Raw genomic sequence first — 25,914 nt, 5'->3', positions numbered from 1 at the left:
ATGAAAAATCTTTTGCCACATCGCGTTTTAGTTTTTAAAGACCTATCGAACGAGGTGTCACTCGATCCATGTTTTCATTTAAGATTTTAAAGTTGGGATCCGGGCCCCCTTGAAGAGCGGCCCTGGGGAGCACCACGACATCGCCATTCGATTTGCCCCATGGTATTTCCTATTTTAGTTTTTGTTCTGTTCATTTATGTTTAACCGTTTTCGAGATATTTCCGTGGAAAGATTAAAATGGGCCACCCGATATATATATATATATATATATATATATATATATATATATATATATATATATATACAGAGAGAGAGAGAGGGGGAGAGAGAGATTGAGAAGATTATATACAACAGCAGTGGATTTTGTTTTGGGAGAGGCTTGAGGAACGGGTGACAAACATTTGTGTTGTACGTGCATTGAGAAAAAATGATTACAAATTTATTTCGGGAGGGGCGCTTGAGCCCGATACCCACCCCCTAAATACGATTGATTGATTTTTGAGTTTTACGTCCCGTCCAGCAGCGAGGCTATATGAGACGTGGACCTACTAATTAACGTGGAATCCGAACCACATGAGCTCCCGCCGGGAATCGAACCCGGGTCTCTCGCGCCAAAGGCGCGCATGCTAACCGCTTAGCCACGAAGGAGCTCTCCCCTAAATACGACACTGTACATCAGTCAACCGTTCCCGTATTATCTCATACAGCAACGAAACAAATTTTGAGTAAAGGCAAAATAACTATCAATATTCGAGACGACACCGAGACTGACCATGGTCTCGTCTCGGTCTCGTCTCGATTTATAGAGGTCCGTCTCGGTCTCGGTCTCGTCTCGGTATGTAAAAGTCCGTCTCGGTCTCGTCTCGATATATAAAAGTCCGTCTCGGTCTTGGTACCATCCCTAACTATGCTATTCTGGTTCTAAGGCTTTCATCTTTTTGTTTTCGCATATTTATGATCACAATAGGCTATCCTACACAATTTAATACATTCATAACAGTAGCCTAGTCAAGGAGCTGACACCACTACCCCCCCCTTCTTAGTAAAGTAATATCGAAGATGGATTATGATTACACGTAATATGTGCCATTTGTGTTTCCCTATGTAACGCTTTTGGGGGGGGTAATGTCACAAAAAAAGTTGTGCAATCATGTTTAAGCAACTTAACCCAAAATTATTTCTTTAACCGTAATAAGATTTTAATAAATTAACTATATACTATAATTTTAGTCTTGTAGAAGTCTTTCTCGTTAGTATGAGCATCAAAATTTAACATTTGTGAGTGCGGATACGAATTATTAATAAAGAAAGTACATGCTCAATTTATTTTAAATATTAATCAAGCTCTTGCATAACTGAATTGTTAGCGCGTTCGATTTCGGTGTGGGTGGTCGCTGGTTCTATTCCCACTAAAATCTTCTAATATTGATCCAGCATCATGATGTAATTGGAAAGCTACCTGAATTAAGTGATACGCTGAAAAAAATATGTTATCCGGACAGCGGTATATTGTACAAACATACGAATTTCCTATGTTTACTGCGGAAATTTGTATGAAGCATATATTAACCATACATACTGCTTTTTTTCCCGCTTAGATGTTACATCATACCGCTGTCTGAAATCTAACAGTCTTCCGTATATTACATACGCATACTATGTTACATATGTCAGCTATATATTACATACGTCCATCTGTATGTGAGATCCTGACCGCCTATATAACCTTGCAGTTCTTTCTTTCATACGGAAAGTACGTTTATTTGGAACACTTATACGAAAAGTATTATAAAACATAAGTTTCCAGTTATACGTTTGTTGCACGATCTTACATGTACGTTAGTCCAAAAACTACAGGATTTACACGTGTGACCTACGTTTTCAGGAAGGCTACATACGATTTTTTCCTCCTCGGTGTGGCAAATTTCGGTCCAGGAGGCCAGAAATAATGCTATCTGGTAACCAATACGCCGACTACGCATAACATATTTCAAGTCAGCCATAGGCTTCCATTGGCTGTAGCGCCATAGTTTACTTAAGTACTCCTTTGTATCTATTGTCTAATTTTATCAGTATTTAAATACCACGTAACTAAAGAAAACTATGTAGAGAATGTGACTTTCTTAGGACTCTCTTCCGCAATTCACCTCACTTCTATGCACTGAATAAAAAGCTAAACTTCCTGTTGCAAGATTCCATGTAAGACTCTAGACAACCATGGCCCACGTTTCAACCGGTATGTGTGTATACGTGTGTACTCTTTTTTACGAGTATTAGCCCCCATGATGATTTCTTTGGCTTCGCCACTTATTCATAACTATGTTTAGAAAAGTACTAACAATTGTAAGTAGAACATATTAAACATTTCATACACATGAAGAAGCAAGAAATTTACATTTATATGGAATAGTCAGAGAGTCCAAATCTATAAATGAAGGACAATTTCAAGTTTGAAATCAATTTAACTTATATTGGGGCGAACGAAATATCCACCCAGAAACATAATTTCCAACTGGATCGATTACACTAGATTGCGATGGAAAAAGTATTTAGATACTAAGTGATTCTTATAGATTTCGGGGTGCTGATTTAAACGGAATAGTCGGAAAGGTTTTTTCACAAAACGCACATTTTTCTATACGCTTTTGTTTTTTCTCTGAAGCTGTGTAGAGAGCACGTTAAATAAGTTTCGCTACATGCCAGGAAGACTCATGATAATGTAGTTTGAAATTTACAAGGTAAACGTATAGGAAACAAACATAATATACTTCCTATTAACTAAATTTACTAGGGGGCAAGGTAGCTCAGTGGTAGAGTGCTTACCTCTAGTGCGTGGAATTCTTGGTTCGATCCCCGCCCAAGTAAGTTTGTGATTGACAGCACCGCGTCCGTGTGTTTTCTCAGGGTACTCCCGTTTCCTCCCACTTTGTCATTCCACCAATTCTTTCATCATTCGCTTGCCTTACTCAACGTCTCCCTTAGGCTAAAGGGCATAAACGTTACACGTCTAACTGAAAGATTACATTTCATTTTTTTTTCAATTAAATTCACTTTTGTTAAGCAAAATTCAGGCACCACTCTTTATTAAATTAAATTTTGTGCAATTCTAATGGTAAACAACGCCATTTCTTATTATATTTTCAGTTAGTTTGTTTATAAGTATACCTATGACACAGGTGAATTGACTTAGCTTTGAATGTAAGCGCCATTTGGTGTGCACTGTAAACTCTCCATTATGTTTGTGAAGTGGCCTAAATGTCTCCAGGGGGTTGTCGGAATTCACAAGATTCGTTTTGTTACATTTGTGGAGAATATGTACTGAAGAAATATCAGCAGTACATAGCCAACTTCGTCAAAAAAAAAAAAGTGTATTCACTTAATTTGGTGTAAAACTCGGTGACTGAAGATAAATCCCGGACTCCCCACAAAGTGTGTTATCCATGTGTAGAAGAGCTTCGAAAGTGGTGAAAGGGCACAAAACAGTCTTTTCGTTTTGGTGTTCCTATGATCTGGTGAAAACCTCGAAATTATACCCAATACTGTTATTTTTGTTCGTGCAACATACAAGAGTTTAAAAAAAAAAGCACATTGCTTATCCAAATCTACTTTCAGCAAGACTTCCGTTTTGCTTTGTTCAGAAATATCTATTCCAACCTGTCCAGAAATATTAGATGATACCAGCTTAAGTTCTGAGGAAGATGATGATCAGGACACAGACGACTTAGAAGCTATTGCAGGAAACAATAAATCTGAGCTATTTTCGCACGCAGAACTTTATGATTTAGTTAGGGATTTAGTAGGGATGGTACCGAGACCGAGACAGACTTTTATATACCGAGACGAGACCGAGATCGAGACGGACTTTTACATACCGAGACGAGACCGAGATCGAGACAGACCTCTATAAATCGAGACGAGACCGAGACGAGACCGACCATGGTCAGTCTCGAAAGTCTCGGTCTCGTCTCGAATATTGATAGTTATTTTACCTTTACTCAAAATTTGTTTCGTTGCTGTATGAGATAATATGAGAACGGTTGACTGATGTACCGGCACAGTGGCGTATTTAGGGGGTAGGTATCGGGCTCAAGCCCCTCCCGAAATAAATTTGTAATCATTTTTCGCATTGCAAGTAAAACACAAATGTTTGTTATCCGTTCCTCAAGCCTCTCTCTCTCTCTCTCTAAATATCTCGAAAACGGTTGAACATAAATGAACTGAACAAAAACTAAAATAAGAAATACCATGGGGCAGATCGAACGGCGATGTCATGGTACCCCCAGGGCCGTTCTTCAAGGGGTGCCCGGGGCCCAACTTTAAAATCTTAAATGGAAACATGGGTCGAGTGACACCTCGTTCGATAGGTCTTTAAAAACTAAAAAGTGATGTGGCAAAAGATTTTTCATATCGGTCACCGTATTCAAAATAGCACCGAAGATATGTTACCTGCATCAGATGAAGATCCAGTAGCACTATGGAAACGGTTGAACATAAATGAACCAAACAAAAATTCAAATATTAAATCCACGAAACAAATCGAATGATGTTGTCGCGGTGCCCCCCAGGCTTCCATGGGGGCCCAGGCCCAACTTAGAAATTTTAAACGAAAATATGGGTCAAGTGATACTTTGTTCGATAGATCTTCATACACTAAACAGCGTTTTGGCAAAAGATTGTTCATATGGGTCACCGTTTTCAAAATGGCCGCCAAGACATGGTGCCTGTGCCTGTATCAGATAAAACGTCCAGTACCACTAATATGAAAACGGTTGAAGATAATAACGGATGAACAGAATAAAACTCCTTTAGGAAATCACAGAGGGTATTTATCATTCCAGGACTCGAAAATGTTGCAACGGAGAAGATGCCTAGAATAAAAGTGCCATAATGCAAAGGAGGAAATCTAGTTCCTACAAAATCATCGTTCCAACGTCCTCCGTAAGTGGGTGAAGCGGGACGGGAAGAAACGGTGAAATTGGAAATGAGAACCTTAGTTTTCGCAAATTGTATCTACACAACAAAATTATCTGAAACGTGATTTTATAACAGATAGGTGTCTTTAGAAAAAAAGAGGCAGGTAAAATTCTTGTTAAATATTACTTTCCATTTTGATTGCAGGCAATGATTTGTGCAAAAATGAATCAACTGAAATGCGAAACCAATTTGTCGAACAATGCAATTTTAGAACAACGTGTACAAATGTTGATTTTGCTCAAAAGTCGTCTGCACAATATTGGTTCATTACTTCATTACAGTACCAGTCACTTGTACGCCAATGTGTTTCAGACAAACCATAATTATTGCAAGTAAAAGTGGGGTTCTCATTTGAGATTTTACCATTCATTTCCGCTTCACCCACTTACGGAGGGAGATCGGAAAGATAATTTTTTAAGAATTAGATTTCCTCTTTAGCATTATCTCACTTATACTTTAATAATCTTTTTCTCCGTTGGAATGATAAATACTTTCTGCGATTTCCTGTTCATTTATCTCCAACCGTTTTCATATTAGAGGTACTGGACGTTTTATCTAATACAGACACCATGTCTTGGCTACCATTTTGAATACGGTAACCGATATGAAAAATCTTTTACCACGACACTTTTTAGTTTTTAAAGATCTATCGAACGAGATATCACTTGACCTATGTTTTTTCCGTTGACAATTTTAAAGTTGGGCCCTGGGCCCCCATGAAAGGCGACCCTGGGGTTCACCACGACATCATCTGACCTGTTTTATGTCATTTTCCTGTTTCACTTTTTGTTCTGTTCATTGTCACAACTCTGTTTTGGTGTTTGAAGGTCTATCGAACGAGATATCACTTGTCCCATGTTTCCATTTAAAATTTTAAAGCTGGACCCTGGGCCCCCATGAAGGGCGGCCCTTGGGGACACCGCGACAACACCATTCAATATGCCCCCATGGCTTTCCTATTTGAAGTTTTGTTTGGTTCACTTATGTTCAACCGTTTTCATATTAGTTCTACTGGACAATTAACTGATACAGGTAACATAATTATCTTGGCTGCCATTTTGAAAACGGTGACCGATATTTAAAAAAAAAAATATTTTGCCACATTCCTTTTCAGTTTTTAAAGATCTATCGAACGAGGTGTCACTCGCCCCATGTTTCCATTTAAAATTTTAAAGTTGAGCTCCAGGCGCGCTTGAAGAGCGGCCCTGGGGGACACCATGCAATCACCATTCGATTTGTCCCATAGTATTTCATATTTGAGTTTTTGTTCAGTTTATTTATGTTCAACCGTTTTCGAGATATTTCCGTGGAAAGATTAAAATGGGCCACCTTGTATATACATACAGGCGCGGATCCAGGATATGATCAAGGGAGGGGCTAAACCATACTTTGCCTGTTTATCCAGTGTAAAGCAGGATTGAAGCTTATTTTATTCAGTGTATACCTGACCATTAAGGGAGGATATAGCCCCTATAGCCCTTCCCTTGGATCCGCGCCTATATATAAACAAGCAGTGTTACCAACGCAAAATAAAGTTATATTTTCTCAAATTGCACTATGTAAGGTATTACCTATTTCTAATTTAGATATTAAATAAAACCATAATACCACATATATTATTCAGTGTAACAAAGGACAATACAGTATCACTAACATCAACATTTTGGAGATCTCTGATAAGTCATAGCATACAAAGTGCAATGCGCATCATTTGTATCTTAGCGTCAAATACTATGATCATGGTATAATGTATTTCGAATGAATAAAGGAACAAAGTTACAAGAAATGGAAAATTTAACTTTTTCTAAAGACTTTACTTCGAAAACATGCTGACATCACGTCTCATCATGTAGATGCTTCCAAAAGATTTTGATCATAATGTCATTTACAAGAATTGTTATTTCAAACCGTTTCAGAGATACCAAACACATGGATAGTGATTGTTATACTACTTAAAATAACGCATTTGTATTAAGTTTTTATAATGATTATTGTTTTAGTTTGCTTCTATAACATTACAACAATAGTTTTTGGTTGTTTTAATTAAAACAAGTTGCAGTTCCATTATTTTAAACAGTGTTGCCACTTAAATAAATTGCTAAATATTATTCTAAATATAGTGCAAACAACGTAACTAAGCTGCAAAATATTTTAATAACTCGTAATTTGCTTTACGGTGCAAGAATGGTTTCAAAAGACGACGTTTTTCATAGTCTTTGGGCTATTTATAATGTTAATGTCAAAGTTCTCGTTCCAGCAATACATGTAAATGCAAATTGTAACTGAAATTAAATGTAACATAACTTTTCAGTAACACTAGTTGTTCTCCTAAGCCTTAGGCCTGATGTACACGAAACCATGCTTAATTAAAAGTTCTAAATACACCCTAGTTACATTTCACTTGTTTTAGTTTGATCACCGACCACCTCAAACTCGATCCATACCATTAGCTAGCTATATGCAATTATTCAAGGACTTACAGCTAGTAATACACATTGTGTTGATTTTTAGTTTAGTTTGTTTTAGTTTAATGTCCCGTGATTATGCTAGGGCGTCTAAAGGAGACGTGGAGCTAATGATTATAATAAAAACCGAACCACTTCGGTCGTTCAACTGTACCCCCACCGGAAATCGAATTCGGGATACGCGAACCGAAGTCAAGCGTGCTAGTCGCTAGATCAAATGGATGTCCTCACATTGTGTTGATTTAAATCATTGAGTCAGTGTTGCCAGATTCGAAGATCAAAAAGTAGCGTGTCTGTGCTCCAAAAGTAGCGGATTTGAACTATTTGTAGGCCAAATATATACAGTAGAAATGAATTATTTGGCAACTAATGACTGGTACTAATTGAATAATTTTTAACATGGGCTGTAAAATGTGCTGGTCATATTGCAAGAAATTATGATCGATGAACAAAAACAATTCTACACAGGATACCACGAGATAAAAACCGCCTAGGAAACATCCTTATACAAGAAGGTTTGACGAGATCAAGAACAACTGGGGAGTAACCTGAAAAAGAATTGCTCAATATAGATAGTTGTGGAGAAGACTTGGAAAGACATTCATCCAGCAGTGGATTGACAATGGTTGATTATGATTATGGCTATGATTTTATTATATCTGGACCTCAGAGGTAAACTAAACCAAGTCATAATTTCGTAATTTTACAAGAGAATCGAAAAACCAGTTCCTTAAGTAAGACCTATGGTACTGTTTTCAAACTATACTAAGTAGTTACAAAGTAATAGGATGCTTTTAGACTTACATTGTTACACTAGAAAGAACATAGTCTATTTAAAAAAAAAAAGTATTCTTAACTCAATTTCGACCAAAAAATGATTTCGCATAGTCTAAAGTTCATGTATATATATAACTTTTACTAGGTAAGGTAGGGTAAAAACAGATCCAAAATTTAACGAAATTCGTACAGCAAAAAACAAATTTGATCCTTCATATTGCAGCAAAACTACGAAAATTAATACTAAAGAAAACTAGAAAGTTAAGAATCACTTGTTTTGCCGGGACAGAGAAAATAGATATATATATATCTCGAATTAGCTATATACTTACATAATATGTATGTCCATGTTTCGCAAATTTCAGCGTAATGATCGCATGATTAGTTTTCTCGAATAAAGATCACATGCACCGCTGAGAAAAATGAAATGAAATCTTTGAGTTTTACGTCCCACGATTATGCCGGTTAGGATAAAGGAGACGCTAATGATGAGTAATGAATGAAATGGTGGAATGAAGAAAGTCCCCCGAGAGAACCCCGAGGAAACCTACGCACACGGTGTTTGTCCACCACAAAGTTCACTTGGCGGGGATTCGGATCGAACCTGGGAGCCCAAGCACCAGAGGTGAACGCTCTACCACTGAGCCACCGCGGCCCCATGCACCGCTGAAAACTCAGGAATAAACTCAGGAGAACTCAGGAATATGTTACGGCACTGGATATATGCTTCTATAATACATTACGACCTTATAAACTTGTATAAGAAACAGAATGTACTTAAAGTGAGACACGAACTATACGAAACATAAGACTTTGAATCTAACTTGTTTGGTGATCCAACCGAGACCACAGATAGCAAAGATAAGTGCCGTAGCTCCCACCATAAGGTTAAGGAAGTGCCTGTTTTAAAATGTAAATTAAAAACTGAGATGTGAAACGGTAATAAAGCAATTGATCAATTTGAAACAAAATATATGGTAGTAATAATTTACTCTATTTGTTAAGATAATGAACGTTATATTCTGTTTTTAAAATGACAATCAAAGCAGAGTGTTTTGGATAATAACTGAGAAATTGTAAAATTTCAATTTCGGTACGATTAAATACATTTGTGCTGCTATGTGTTGCGTTATCCGTTATGAGGTATCGAACAATTCTGATTCAAAGGAAGTAAATAAACTATTGTATAGTACTGGAGTTAATTTAATAGGGTTTAATTGTATAGGCAGTACTGAAGCTACTTGAGACAAAGTCTATTGCTGAAAGTGAAATATGGGTTACTATTAGTGTTTTATCTCAAGTGTGTTATACCCACTGATGATTGAACCCGGGACACACACATGGAAAGCATTAGCATTAGAAAATTAGCTACGAAGAAGTACATCATACCATAATTCTGTCAAAAATGAAGGCAAAAAGTAAGAACCGGAAACGACAGACTGTACGATAATAATACTTTCACAATTTTAATTTCATACTATTTATTTCGAGACTTTCGAGACGAGACCGAGACTTGGCCTTCGAGACCGAGACCGAGATCGAGACAAGCATCTGTTGACCGAGACGCGACCGAGACCGAGACGGCGATTTTTGACTCGAGACGAGATCGAGACCGAGACCGCTACTTATCAACCGAGACGAGACCGAGACTGTACAAAGTCTCGTCTCGATACCATCCCTAGGATTTAGGTCTTACAAAGGAATGCACAGAGCTAGTAGGTCGACTGAAGGGAAAAAATCTTTTGGCACCAAGTACTTTTTTCTTGGTTTAGAAAAAGAGAGAGATTTCGTTCCTTATTTTTGTGAAGAAAGCGTAGTGTACGGTATTATCGCAATGTCACTGCATTGTACAGGAGCGTCGCTAAAGGTGGATCAGGGGGAGTCTCCCTCCGAAAGTTACCAATTTCTTAACAAGTTGGCAAATTAAAATACCTAGTTGGCAATTTGAAGAATGCCGTTTTGTTCAATTGACTTATTTGGTTTCACATTTTCTTAGGTACCCAGTTGCTGTAAATTATTATCAGTTCTTTTATAGATTTGGCATAAATTTTGTGTAGTTCCCTATTTTGAAATAAATTGATATATTCAGTTAAAGCTTCTTTACTTGTTGCAACTGATCACACTTCACTTTTGTTCATTTGATATTCAGTGGCGAAGCGTAATCCCACAAGTAGGGTAGGCTCGACGAACTAATAACACAAATAACATTTAATGTATCATAAAATACTTAACATTCTTAAATGCTTCAGTGCATCAAAAGGTGTGTTAAGGATCTGTCTACATTATGCAATTCCTGAAAACAATGAAAAACAAACTTTGAAATTATCATGATAAAATGTTTACTTACATGCACCCGGCAACACTGCTATTCATTTCTATGGGGCTATTTAAAGCAAAAGATATGCAAGAACAATTCTCGAACTATTCAAGACCTGGAAACAAACATTCGCAGTGCTATTGAGAACATTAACACTTCTAATCTTCGTAAAGTTGCTGTCAACCTGGTGAAACGTGTGAACTAGTGTTTGAATCAAAACAGGGGACACTCCCAGCATCCACTGTAGAGCTGGTAACTCATTTCTGATAGTAGCAGTGTTGTCGGGTGCATATAAATAAACGTTTTATCATAGTAATTTCAAAGTTTGTTTTTCATTGTTTTCAGGAATTGCATAATGTAAACAGATCCTTAACACACCTTTTGATGTACTGAAATATCAGCAAAGTTTCCAATTCAGAGTGTTAATTTATGAAAATTACAATTTCCCTAGTTCCTCCTTACAGAGGCCTCATCCGATTAGCTATCGGTGGATATGAAAAATTCTTTTTTCTGCTTCATAGCTTCCAAGCTACTCCAACTAAACAAACTGAAAATTAACAAGAGAACATCCATACGTATGAGTTATGAGTCAATGTGGTTCCCAGTGTATTTCATTCGTTGCTTCCTAGTTTTAAAATATATGCATGAACAAGGTTTCATTTTGGTATAACCATTATTCGTCTATCAGGTTCAGGTTCAAAAGTTCTACTATCCCAAACTCCGGGTTGCATTATATATTGGACACCCTGTACAAATATATTCTCGTTGTGTCTGCTTTTTCTTTAAATAATAATCTATTATGTTAGTGAAAAATAAAGCAAACACACCTGAAAGATGGTAGTCCTTTTTATAGAACTCAATATCAAGCTTCTATCTCAATCGCCTATATTAGTTTGCAATTCCAGTGCAACTAGCCATTCTATCTATATTTCTTGATTTTCCTTCTACATCTGTTTTTTTTTTTTTTTCAAGTTGTTTCCACATTCAATGATAGAGAACTTGTTTGTGACAAAGACAAAACTAGCTCTCATTATCAGAATTGTGATAACTAACTAAATGGAACAGATGTTCGAGAATTGAGTTCTTGTATTTGACAACAATCAAACAATTTATGGTGGGATTTATTTGACCATTTGCTTTAGCACTGTTCATGTGACCTTAAACTAATGGAACCTAAACTGGAAGTGTTAGCACCTCACTATCTGTTATCATTCTTGCACTATCAATATTGAAACCGGAAGTTGTGAATTTCTACCACTTCTGGTTTTAGAAGTGTTTGCTTTATTTTTCACTAACATAATAGATGATTATTTAAAGGAAAACGCAGACACAACGAGATTGTATTTGCAGTATTTAAGCCTTTCTGAGTGCGAGTACCTTTCCCTTCCCCTCGTTGTTCATGCTGGAATAGCAAACTTAAAATCGTGACTTTTTAGATGTGTTCTTCCTGGAGAGAGAAGCAAGCGGCAAATGATGCCATTACACGGGGCGGCAAATTGCCTAGGGCCGACACTGATGATACGTACACTCATGTCCAAACTTATTGTCGCATATCTATAACTGTCTTCTTGTAAGAATATAATTTGATAATGATTTTGCACGGTACTTGAGCTCCCTCGTGGCTAAGCGGTTAGCGTACGCGCCTTTAGCGTGGGAGACCCGGGTTCGGTTCCCGGTGGGAGCTCATGTGGTTCGGATTCCACGTTAATCAGTAGGTCCACGTCTCATATAGCCTCGCTGCTGAACGGGACGCTAAACTAAAATCAATTCAACTCAATTGCACGGTACTTTTAATAACTAACTAACTAACTAACTCTATGGCGTATGCAACCCGGAGGTTCAGTGCTGCGTTCACAAAAGCTCTCCACTGATTTCTATCCTCAGCCAACTGGATCCAGTTTCTACTTTGTATTCCTATCTCTGAGAGATCCGTCTTAATATAGTCCTCCCATCTGCGCCTAGATCTTCCTAATGGTCGTTTTCCGACTGGTTTTCCAGTCAAGATTTTGAAAGCGTTTTTACTTTCTTCCATCCTAGCAACATGACCTGCCCACCTAAGCCTCCTAGACTTGATGATCCTAACTATGTTTGGTAAACCGTACTTTTAATACTGAGAGGACGCTGAAGGGATTGCAGAGAATTACGTCTATCTGTCTATTACCACTTTTGCTCTATAGCTATCAACGTTAAAACCGGAAATTGTTCATATCCAATACTTCCAGTTTGAGTATCGGCTACGAAAAAGAATTAGGTTCCTAACTTTTGAGACTCTACATTTTCACTGGATTTGGTTATGATTGATCAAGTAATTCTTGATATTTTTTTGTCTCCTGGACGGACGGACGGACAGAGTAAATATATAAAAGAGTTTTGTTACACCAAACTCTTTAACAAGTTGATATACACATACAACTTACAATCTTGAAAAAAATACTATAACAAAAAGACACACTTAAGCTAGTGGGAAGAAGTGGCGTATAAAATAGACCAATATTAGACTGAAAAGACCAATATTAGTGTCGAATCCGTGTGACACAGTCCTAGTGCCGTCTAAGGGTAAGTCCAAGTTCAGCCCCCATTGCCATAAGGTTGGAGTGAGAAGAAGTGAAAAATAAAATGTCCAAAATGGCCGAGATTAGTCTCAAATTCATAGTTTTCTGGGTCGGTAAACTGATTAGTGAGAGTTCCAATGACACTTAAGCCCAAATTTAGACAAGAACGTGCATGTCAGCTGACGCTGGAATTGACAGGGGCAACGCCCAAGGCGTTGCTCGTTGTTATATGTTTTACTCAACTCATTACTTTTGACAGTGGCAACGGCGAAGCCATTATTTAAGGTTAGTGTAAAGGAACAAGTTTAGCCGATAGATGTCACTACAGTCTTCGTATCTCTTCCCATGTATTTTTTACCTTTCACGAAAATTTACAATTTCTTTTATAAATTTCAATCTAGAGACTTCAAATTTTTAGAGAAGGAACTTCATAACCTATTAAAGGGAACAATCCGTGCCGATTTTTTATTTAGAATTTTCTTCATTGTTGAAACAATTCCATTGTTAAAGGTTTGGATATCCATTTCAACAATCAAGCCATTTCAACAATGAAGAAAATTCTAAATAAAAAATCGGCACGGATTATTGCCTTTGATAGATTATGAAGTTACTTTTCTAAAAATCTGAAGTCTGTAGATTGAAATTTGTAAGAGAAATCGTGAATTTTCGTGAAAGATAAAAAATACATGGGAGAGATATTAAGACAATAGTGCCATCTATCGGCAAAACTTGTCCCTTTAAACGAACCTTAATTTGTAATAGGAGCAACGTGAATGTCAGTTGGACCGGAAGTGACAGGAGTAACGATTCGTTATTAATACTATTCAGTTCTTTATTTTCTGACAGGGATAACGCCGTTGGCAGGGGCGCCCGAAGGAATTTTTCTAGGGAGGGGCCCATCTCCATGGTTATTATATTACGTCTTGTATTTCTGGTCTTTAATATACGTGGTTTGATATATTACGTATACATTTTCGTGACGTGAGCCAGAGGGGGACCCGGGCTCCACACTGCCCTCCCCTTTGGGCGCCCATGGACGTTGTGCGTTGCGTTTATCAGTGGGCTTAGGAATTGTGACGAGCAAAACTGAAGACGTTGCTCGTTTATTTATTTATTCATTTATGTTAGTCATACATTCATTTATTTTCAAATATTGTGTATAAACATTATTCTTCCCGTGGGAAGGCGGTAATTTCTGCATAGTATGTACCATCTACTTTAGTATAGTACAGCTGTTGTCAAACTTAAAGACACACCGGGCTGTTCCTGAGTACGCGGAAAATAATTCATGTTAACAGATACCGGTACCTGAACTTTTGTAATCAATGTGTATATTCGTTAAAATTAGTCTAACAATTTTAATAGCGAATGAAAAGGTTTGGTGTGGAGATAACCAGAATAGAAACAGTTGAGCACGCCCATGAGTCAAATTCCTATCATGAATTATACATACTTCCTTACGCCAACTAGAACAAACATTTATATATTTATAAAATTAAGTATAAGGGTAACTGTTAAATAATAGTAAGGTGTACAGAAAATGTTGGGAACCCCTGGTATAATAAAATATATATCACTACTACATTTAGGGATACCCGCAGGATTTTTTTCCAAGAGAGGAGGAGAGCCAAGAGACCGACATACAAGCACAGTCACGAATACACAATAAAACAACAATAATTTACACACAGATGTCTCTATCAATTACAGCAGCATACAAGGGCACCCATCAAAGGGGGCAAGGTGGGGCGCTTGCTCCCACCTAGAGGAAATTGTATTTCAGAATATCGAAAGCCCAATAGAATTTTTACATTACTTACTGTACAGCAAAATTTGAAACTATATTTGAAACGTCGCTTATACTTGCCCCCCCCCCTCCTTGGAAACCACAACATGGGCGCCCTTGACAGCATACACTGTAAAAAATGAGGTGTTGAAATAACACAAAATGACTACCACTTTAGCGTGTTACTTGTGTGTTATTTCAGCACCAACCGCATCGTCTTCCGCACATATCAAAAATAACTCTTTACTGCCGAGAGAATTTGTATTGGTATTTATCGTTTAATATGAGCAAAGCTTTGCGAAATATATTTGGCACTTATGCCAAACAACGAATAATGTTCTATATTTTCTGTAATCAGTCACGATAATGTTGTTGCTGTTCATACGTGCTAAGACACAAGAATAACAGATAAAGAAAATAGATGGAAGCACTGCTATCTGTGTAACTTGTCAGATAATTCAAAGGTTTACAACAATATTATTGTCACCGATTACAGAAAACATAGAATGTTATTAGTTACTTGTCGTAAATGTGAAATATATTTCGAAAATCTTTGCGCATACCAAACAATAGAAAACAATACAAATACTCACAGCTAGTAAGGAGGTATTTCTGATATACTCTGAAGGCGACGTGCTTGGTGTTGAATTGACACACAAGTAACACATTAAAGTGGTAGTCATTTTGTGTTGTTTCAGCACCTCATTTTTTGCTGTGTAGTATTTAATATGTAAAGTACATATAATATGTGACAGCAAATTAATATGTTTGACAAGTACTTCCAAGAGTACTTCCAAGTACTTCCAAGTACTTCCAAGTACTTCCAAGTACTTCCACCCTTTCAAAATTCAAAGGGGGAACCGCCCCCTCGTTCTCCTATGCGGATAGCCATGGTTATGTTTTTTTAGTTACTTATTTTAGAATAGAATAGAAATTTATTTAGAATATAATATTTAATCTAGAAAAGAAATTTCAGTGACAAACATTAAAATGAACTATAAATGTCTAATGTGTTTGCTTCCTGGCGTACATAAACAGTAAATGAAGAAGGATGATTCGATACAACCGGAAGGAAATATTCAAGTTCTATTGATTACATCCATGCACACGTGTTTAGCAATGACCATATTTATATGTATGTATTTTTTTTTTTTTACTTCAATATACAGTCGCTGTGATGAACGGTTGTCTGTGTAATACGTGAAATAAATTTGCGGATTAAGTTACATTATATGTATAAAACTAAGTGCACATAATAGGTGTAGTTAAGCCAGAACTGTCCTAATATTGAATATTATTACTTAGTGCCTCATATATGTAATTCGAGTATAGAAAATATAATTACGTTGTAATTGCATTTTGAAGATAAAATTACAGGATAATTGGGTAAGTAATTTCTTTATAAGTTGCTTTTATTAAAATGTAATCATTTTTATAAAAATTAGTTGCACCCGTTTATAAACACAATTCTTTTTCTTGTCAAGAGAAACTCCTGCATATAATTAAATTCAGTAATACTTGACAAGTACAGTATCTATTTTAACACTGTGACTATTATGTGTTAATCCTGTGTTGGATTATAGTAGTATGCAAGGCGGTGTAGTACTGATTCGTGTGTAGGTTAGGACAGACATTGATGGTATAAAATGGGACATCAATCTGATTTCACTATGCAATAGGAAATTTATCCTTTACTTGAAAACATATTTTTCTTATGTATTTTTGCATGAAAAATAATCATATTTTTAATTACCATCTTTGTACCACTTTTTTTTTTTTTTTTTTTTAATGTCAAGTTCGTAATTCACAAAAGGTTAGTATGTGAATATACAGTGTTTTTAGAGGTAGGATCAGGGATAAAAGTGAGGAGGAACACAAGGGACGGCGTTTCCTCACTTCCAAACAATATCTATGGTATCCCTTAACTTCCTTTTTTTAAAAAAATGCAATGGGCAAAGATAGGAACGGGGAACGGCGTGACGTCGTGCGTCCTCCTACCTTTTCAGATCCACTTTTACCCCTGGGTAGGATTAAATGTGATTAAAATTATTGCATATTGTTTGCAATATACGCACAGATAAATACCCCCAGCGTAATTTCTTTTAAAAGAGATACGCTGTTTATAGAAGGTAGCTCCCCCTTCTCCCATCCGAGTTATTTGCTGACTGCAGAAGATACATTCTCTACGTATATAGAGAACACTATCTTCTCACAGGGTCTATTGCTTCTCAATGATTATCTTCATTTCAGGATACAGCCCAATTGAGATATAATGATTAACCTGTTTACAAATTTATGCTGCCTGACAGTAGATTTTTTTTAGCACTGAATAAATACATATTTATTTAATGTGATGTGTTATACAACGTTCTGTGTGCGCAAAAATGAACCTGATCTATTTTGTTGTATATAAGGTGAATGCATAATAAAGAAGAATAAAAAATGCAGTCTTACATATTCACTTTAAAAGGCTTATTAACTGTACTTCGTTGTAATATTGGTGATCAGGATACGTTTTAGGCATCACATATATCCTGCATTACGTGTTTCAGAAATCTGAGAAACAGGTTCTAAAAAAAATGTTATGCTATGAAAATCACTGTTCGTATGATTTGGCGCGAACAAACAAAACAATAAATCATGTAACAGATTGCTACTTCTGCTTGTCAGATATGAGGGTATTTTTTTTCTTTCTTCAATTTATCCATCAGATGATTCAATATGCTAATTTAAAGTCAGTTGGTTGACCAGTTCCACAGACTGAAGTTTTCAGTACCCAAAGCTCCAGAACACTATACCATTGATCGAAAGACGATACCTCAGACGTCCCAAGCGACAGGGAAGATGCCGACTTTCAACCACCTAGATCTCAGTCGATGGTATGTCATCTGTTGACCTAAGAAGAAATTAACGATGTTGTATGGGATATAATCTTCCTAAAACAGAAGCGGAACTATTGGATTCCATCTTTCAAGATTAGAATCTCTTAGCTACATATGTTGAAATAAGTTTGTTCAGAAAACGACCAAGTCATTTTACGGGCTATTTTGTAGAAAATGGAGGCATAGTTTATTGCAAAGATGTGAATGACTTATTTAAATCTTTGGCACATTAACATAATCTTGCAAACTGGCGCTTGCTTAGTGAAAACTCGAAACTATAGTCTTTCCAGTCTTAGAACAAAGTAGAAGTAAACAAAGCGAAATATATTACTCCGCGGCTCACACGTGCTTCGACAACGAGAGACGTGAACAGCAAGATCGTCCAGCTTACGGTCATCACATAACTTCCAAAGTGTATGACTACGGTTGGTTGGTAAATAATTAACGCACTGACACTGCCTACTGCTATGTTGGAAATATGCATTTTCTAAATTGTTGTGTAAACGAGATTGCCTCTGTTACTGTTGTCCTCTTTTGAGTTTTATAACACGAGACAAATATGGAAGCCATGGAACTCTACATTCTGCAATTTCAAATGAGCGGGGTCGGTGCGCGAACGCATACGCATGCGCAGTAAATACTATATATCCAAGTACTGGTGAGGTTGAAATAAAGCTAATCTGTTGTTAAATATTATATATATTGCTTCTTTATCACAAAATGCAGGATAAATTTAGATATCTTTATTCGAAATTATTATTTTAGTAGGGATTACATTGCGGTAGGATACTAGTGCAGTGAGACCAACAACCAATCACTGGTCATCGACCCACTGGTAGTCAGGCGGGTTTGTTTACATCTACTTTTTTCTACGACTGGAAAGAGATTAAGTACAAAGGCAGTGCTTCTCCATATTGTCAATATTCATCAATCTGTTACTGGATGCTGCTCATACAAAGAAAAAAGTATGAAGTTATGGGTGAGAAGTTTGGCTACACTTTATACAATACATTCAAATAGCACGTCTGCAGGACTTAAAAAGTTATTGGTATTTTCATACGAATGCAACAAAGATATACCAAGTAGTTTCTTAAATATTGTGCGTGAGCTGTGACAAAGCAAACCATTACATCCGTAAATACTGGTCCCGAAGACAATATTTCATTCCTGGCAACAAGAACATATCCCGTAAATCAATTTGAAACCTCAAGATGTCTTTTTGCCACCGTTACTTTGGTTGCAGATTGGTTTGAAGATTTTTTTTTCGTCAAAGTATATCTACCAAGGAAAGAAGATATAGCTTTCAGGAATTTCAAGAATTTCCAAATGTAAGTGAGGCAAAAATTAAAGAGGGAATATTTGTTGGTCCATAGATTAAGGCAGTCATGCATTGAAACTGAACTCTCCGAAATTAAGAAATAGCTTGACTGACATTTAAATCGCTATATTCAGGTTTCCTGAGATACGTAAAAGCTGAAAATTATGAAGCCATTGTTAGTGACATGATGCAAAGTTTTCAACATATGGATTCTTTGTCTTAAAACCTCTTTACACAAGTGGGAATAGAAATTAAAGAGGGAATATTTGTTGGTCCATAGATGAAGGCAGTCATGCATTGAAACTGAACTCCGAAATTAAGAAATAGCTTGACTGACATTTAAATCGCTACATTCAGGTTTTTTGAGAAACGTAAAAGCTCAAAATTACGAAGGCATTGTTAGTGACATGATGCAAAGTTTTCAACATGTGGATTCTTCTTCTCAAAACCTTTTCACATACGTGATGAACATTCTTTCTAACACAAATAAATTTGAGATATTTTAAAGAATTTTTTCATGAACATTACAAATTGTAAACAACAATCTTACCATTGCGTAGTATCCTGAAAAGTCGGAAGACCAATGATGACTATTAATTCTATCCGTTCATTCTCTGGTATAACATCTAACTCAATCTTACGAAGCTTCTCTACAGTTGTTTTTATCCATTGACAGTTTTGCGAAACTTCTCATTTAGTATGCGTATGTGCTTCTTATAGAAATTACGTTCATACCTTTTAAACCTGTAAGATGAAGATTAATTACTATACCAATAAGAAAAAACAATAATATTATTTTATTACTAGTGTTCAGCCAGCTGAATCATCAAAGAGCGACTCATCAAAATAGGTGTGAGCCCAAAGGATACATTAAATATTTTATTATTTTGGTTCTGTATTAATAAACAAACATGAGAGTAGTGTTCTAGTCACTAAACCATATCTGTGCCAAATGTGCATGTAATTGGGTTATTAATGCATGCATTTAGTAATTAAATATGTTGTTACACCAATATTAGTGCTTAAATCTAAATGTTACGGCTATTGTCTTATATTGAAATAAGTAACCCATAACTGCCCGAATTAATTTTTTCCTGATTTTATAATTTTCAGTTACGTTTGTTCCACATGATCGTAGTAAATGTGAAAATAACGACATTTTTGTTGTTATTGTTGTAATGTGTTCACTGTGAGAAATCATTTACTTACTTTCGGTATGCTATTAAATACTCGCTCGCACCGATAAACCACTCGCCCCGGGCGAGTGGGCGAGTGCTTATTTGCATCCCTGGCCTAAACAGACTGAAACGTTTGCAGTTTATCATCAGGAATGGAAATAGAGTGGTTTGATATTAATAGCAAGAAATAAGATACCTGAAAATGAATCGCCGCAGGAAAAAAGCAATGAATTTTATTATGTCTAATAAGAATTATTACTACTCGCCTCGGTGCAAGTTAAGTTTGAGGGCACCATTTCAAAAAATTTAGAAATAAAATTGAGTGCTTGGCATCAAATGACATGTTTTTTTTATAAGACACACATTTCTGCAGGAGCAGGTATAAATACTAAAAAATAAGGAAGAAAATTAATTATAATCTTCAGTGATATCTCCTAGAACAATAAGTAGCATTCATTACAGCGAATAAGAAAATATTCTCTTACTAATTATCTATGTATCATACTCTCATATAAAATATTTGCACTAAGGAGCGTATTTATTTTGACAATTGATCGTTTTGACATTTTTTGTAGGCGATTTATCCGATTTGTAAGTTGAGCTTTCTGTCGTAGATCCAAAGAGTAATGGTTACATGTTGTCTAAACTGCACACTTCGATGAATTTTGACTATTATTTATGTGAATAATGTGTCCTAAGTAATGGAATGATACTGGAACGGCAATATCTTAAGTCATTAGTAGAAGATTAGTACAAGTATTGTTATATCAACTTGAAATATACAATATGTTGAGCCTTTGATGAAAATACAATAAGTCCGCCAGAAGCAGTTCAAGAAATTTTCATTGAAAAGGTAGTTGTTGGAAGTGGCCTCGTGTAGGACAAACGCCAACAATCAACGATTATGAATTGATAGCCATGATTCACATGAATCCAAGCCAGACTTACCAGAAACTACAAGGAAAGCTTCAGCTAAGTTAAGAAACCTGGTTTAATTTATACCGAACTGGTTTAGTGGAGATATGGATTCCTCTATGAGCTGGCACCAAACAACGAATCTACCATACAGAGCTTCTTCGTGGCTAAGCGGTTACCGTACGCGCCTTTGGCGTGGGAAACCCGGGTTCGATTCCTGGCGGGAGCTCATGTGGTTCGGATTCCACGTTAATCAGTAGGTCCCGTCTCATACAGCCTCGCTGCTGAACGGGGCGTAAAACTCAAACTCAACTGAACTCAAATCAAATCAAACCTACCATACATTCCTCCTTAATCGTTGTTATGTCCTATTATAACACGGAACATTTCTTGAATGAGTTTACCGTTACACAAATTGCAAGCCTGAATGATATTCCAGTCATGTTTCGTGAGAACAGGATACAGAATTGATCACCATAAAGTATAATTTTCAATGCCAATCAACGCTTGTGTGTATTTTATACAGATACAGCTGTGTGTTCTGCTGAACATAAAAGACACATTATAGGCCTGTGCTTATTTTCCGATAGAGCGAGTAACCTAGTAAAGGATATATATGTTTACTTGACTAGGTTACCCCATTCTCTACAGTATCCAGACATATAATTAACTGAGTAACACACTTATGTCATATAATGAGGTTACCAGACGTTCCCATATTTACAAATCTGTTGTAGTTGTTTCAATGTATTCTCTTAATAAAATGAAAACATTAAACAAAAATCCGGTAACCTTACGATATAAGGAACAGAAGATTCAGAAATAGGCATGTTCTGAAAAACAGTAAATATGCCTTCTTGGTTCATTCTATCGGAAAAACCATTAACGTATTTCGGTCTCATTTACAACTTCATCGAGAAAAACGCGTTTCATTTTAGCTTCATAAAGCCTATTTATTTATGATTACCGAATAATATCAATAATACAGCTCATGTTATGCTTGACTGTAATTTAACAATTATGTACTGTCAGCACATTTGTCAAAGATCTACAGTAATTTTAACGATAAATCTAATTGTAACAATTGCTCTTTATCGATAGAGGAACACTAGTTCAAATACGTGGATGTAAACTCTATATATTCTATTTCTATATCAAAAACATCCTAGTCTGTCAGTAACGCTAATATGCAAACTTCAAGGCATTTAAGAGTTATGGATTGCATAAACATGCATGGAAAAAATTATATATTGTAAATGCTTATAAAAGCAAGACGCTTCAGTCTCTGTTACGCTAATTCCCAATAGTTCACAATCAGGCTAATAGTTGTCGCTAGCTGCGCTTTATTTTACTTGATGTTAAAAGATGTCTCTAATGTGGAGGCAATTTGCAGGCGAGCCGACGCCCTGGAGGAGCAACTAATTGAAATGTAGATGTTCTCCTTAATGTTCGTGCCCACCCATTTCGCGGTGCAGAGCTAAAATTCACTTAGACTTTTAAGTTCTGTTTGCCCGATGACTCTTCTTAATGTTTGTCGTTGCGACTTATTATATTGTCATTGCCTCGGAGAAAACTATTCGCTTAAAAGGGACGGTAGATACTGGTGGAACAAATCATATTCTTGGCACGTAACCTCTTTCGCTATGAAAATCTCCATATTTAGAAGGGAATTTTAAATACAAGGAAGCACTTGAAACGACAACAATGAAAGTTCCAATGGTTGCTTCATCTCAAAACGCACGCACCACTTTCCATTATCGTCCCGATTTCCGACAAAATGTCCCGCATTCCGACGTGGTTCTGTCGAGACTTTAAATTGCCCCTTACTTTCATGTTTATGGACGAAGTTGGTGACTTATTATTACTATTTACATAGTTTCCACATTATGTTATAAAGACTTCAAAATAAGAGGAAAACTACTAAGCAGGTAGCGACTGGCAAAGTATCCAATAGCAGGAAATCTGTACATTGGGAATACACTACTTAAATTGGGCTTATTTTTATTATATAGAACCTGCATGATTTAAATTGTCTCCGTTTCCTTTTGTCAATTAGCTCGATACATTTGATCCAATCTTTACTAGAAGGATGTACGCATTACATTATTATGAAAAAAAAAAAAAAAAAAAAGGCCGCTGGTACATTTCTCCTCCATTAAGCTGTTTTAAGTTATCCAACATTTTGCGTTGGAAAGGTGGCAATCCTACATGCCGTTGTAGTAGTGTCATTTCAGATTTTGTTTCGGAGGAAGGGGGGCAATGTTCACCAACATAAGAATTTCATTTTGTTATTAGTAGGCTATATTAGTATGTAATTGATTAAAACACGTATACGTATTTCTCAAACTCAGGAGAGGGGTAATTCTCCTGCTGCTGTCTCCAAATGACGCCATTGCTCCATTGGAATTCAGTGGATGCTCTGATGCTAATTTTGTCAAGTGATGATAATTCGATCACCAAAGGAAAATGTTTAAAAACCCGATCAAATTGGTTCAGTGGTACGAGTTATAACACTAACGGTTAAATATCTGTGCTGTTTCTAGTTATCTTCCTATGATACTTCTACGGGATGATAATAGGCTAAGGTATGTGAGCCCATGTTATTTTATTTATTTTTTAAATACAGTAATCGGAACGTTTATATTTATTAACCTTACAGGTATGTATGAGAATTGAAAGGATCATACTATGATTATTTTATATTTTTAAAGTTTATTAACCCCATAGCTGCAACACAGCTCAGTTGCTATAAACAGTGGTAATTTCTGAGATCATGACTTTGAGTTTGATTGCTCGTGAGAATCTTAATTCTGAACTCACACTAAACTTTAGACCACGGAGTCCTCAATAAAAGTCCCACAGGCCAGCATTAGCCCAAAGAGCTCTTTGCTGTGCCCCGGTGCTATTTTAAAGAATTAATTAGTTAATACGAAAGATTGGTTAAATAAAAAAAAAAAAACAGATGACAGCATCTTATTGTTCTAAGTACCGTTAAGGTTGCTTATAAGGCAGCAGTGAAAGTTGTTTCGTGTATTGAATAAGCTCTATTGCATCTTGTAGCTCTTGGCGAAATTTTTGTCTCGTCTCGTCCCGTGGGTACCCGCGAGCACCATTTATTGACCGCACTGTCCGATAGGTTGAAGATCTCTGCGTTGTTTAGATTTTCATTTTTGTTCAGTTTTATCTAGGAAACGAATATAACTTAGTGACTTTAAATTACTAATGGTCTACTGTTTTTAATTGGCCTAAAATCTGTGCCATAAGTGTATGAAGGTTGCATTAGAGATCACACACTGTATTTCATAGCAGGAAAGAAACAAAGAACTGTTATGTAGGGATAACTTCCTGGAGCTCAACCGTCAATGTTCTTATATCAATTACTGTTTCAATGTGTTGTTTACTAAGAAGAGGAAAAAGAGTACCAAGCACGTTCACAAAGTCAGTTACCCAATGTGATGTTGAGGAAAACTAAGAAAAAATGTAGAGATCCGGGAAACATGGCGAGTTACGCCTACATTTCATCATCTTGGAAAGTATAAGAAATATCTTCTTTAAAAAAATACTTTCGTGTATCCATGGTCAAATTCGTGAGCTTGACTCTTAGGCTCGATAAATAAACGCAAACCCCGTGTGATCACGAGTCCTATACCAGATCCCGAGCCCGTGCTAGCGCAAGCCCCAATGAGGCTACCTATTAAGCATGAGCGAGTACGAGCTTCATTGGAGGTAGCAAGCCTAGTAGAGTTAATGGGCGCAAGATCAAGTCTAATTGAAGATAGAGGGCCCAAGATCGAATGAGTGCGAGCCTAGGAGAGCCAGACTATTGTTAAGAGTAGTAAGTAATAACTCGTTGACTAGGATGGTGAGATTGCTAAGCCTCGGCTTCAAAATGGTCATCTCTGCATACATGTTCTTGGGAATCTGTAATATTTTCAATTTCAAGTATACTTTGATCGTATGACTGATTTTTATTATTCGATCAACAACATTTTGTAAATATGTTTGTAGACATTATCACCAAATCGGTTCCGGTCCTTCTAGTACTAAAAAAAGGAGAAGAAAAGAAAAAAGAAAAATAGGAATGCCCAAAGGCGGGTTTAAGGGCGCAAATTGTGTCCATGAAAATATTTGGGAGCATATTTTTTCCATTTAAAATTGTACAATCAGTGGCGCACGCAAGGAGGCGATTTCGAGTGTTTAAACCCTCCATTGAGCAAGATATTAAAGAAAAATAAACATTTACTATATTAATGTAAATTATCACACTTGTTTTAGAAGGAAATGAAAATTGAGTGCTGAAATTCTGCGTACGCCACTCGGTACAATCACACTGAAGAATGGTAAATTTGGGGAGTGGAGTGGAAAATTTGGGGGTTTGACCCAAGCGCTTGAGGACACCTCCGACTTGTACCGTCCTGTCGCAAAGAGTTCTGAAAAGTAAGAGAAGCAGACCAAAAGGTGCACCGGAGTACCATAATAATGACGATGATTTGTGGAGTAAGACTGTGAATACTGTTAAGGAATAGTTTGTTTTCTCAGATAAACTTGAATGCTGAGTTCAAATTAGAAATCCACTTTCCAGTGTTATATCCGATGGTGGGGTATTAGCGTGTGCGTTATCTGTACTTTCTGATAGAAATAAAATTCTGTCCGATTTACCCAGTGGTGCTCACAGGCGGGTTTTAGAGTACAGTTTACTCCCATGAGAATATTTCAGCAGACATGATTTTTCATTGAAAATGGTACAATC

General features: G+C 36.5%; 1 protein-coding gene and 1 long non-coding RNA gene across 5 annotated transcripts in view; one reads left to right on the top strand and one right to left on the bottom strand.

The window, feature by feature from the left end:
• The window catches only part of cact (NF-kappa-B inhibitor cactus), a 201,877-nt gene that overhangs the window by 91,905 nt on the left and 84,058 nt on the right, over positions 1-25,914 (top strand). The gene's annotated exons all lie outside the window — the stretch shown is intronic.
• The window catches only part of LOC145690344 (uncharacterized), a 102,721-nt gene that overhangs the window by 62,117 nt on the left and 14,690 nt on the right, over positions 1-25,914 (bottom strand). For all 3 annotated transcript variants that reach the window (XR_014132195.1, XR_014132196.1, XR_014132197.1), the window contains exon 3: positions 19,622-19,815. This is a non-coding gene — a long non-coding RNA (uncharacterized LOC145690344). The remainder of the gene's footprint in view (positions 1-19,621; positions 19,816-25,914) is intronic.

The sequence above is a fragment of the Thermobia domestica genome, chromosome 7 (genome assembly GCF_964235325.1).
Source record: "Thermobia domestica chromosome 7, izTheDome1.hap1.1, whole genome shotgun sequence".
Classification (NCBI taxonomy): domain Eukaryota; kingdom Metazoa; phylum Arthropoda; class Insecta; order Zygentoma; family Lepismatidae; genus Thermobia; species Thermobia domestica.
Note: the sequence above shows the minus strand (reverse complement) of the source record. Positions and strands in the feature narration are given on the sequence as shown.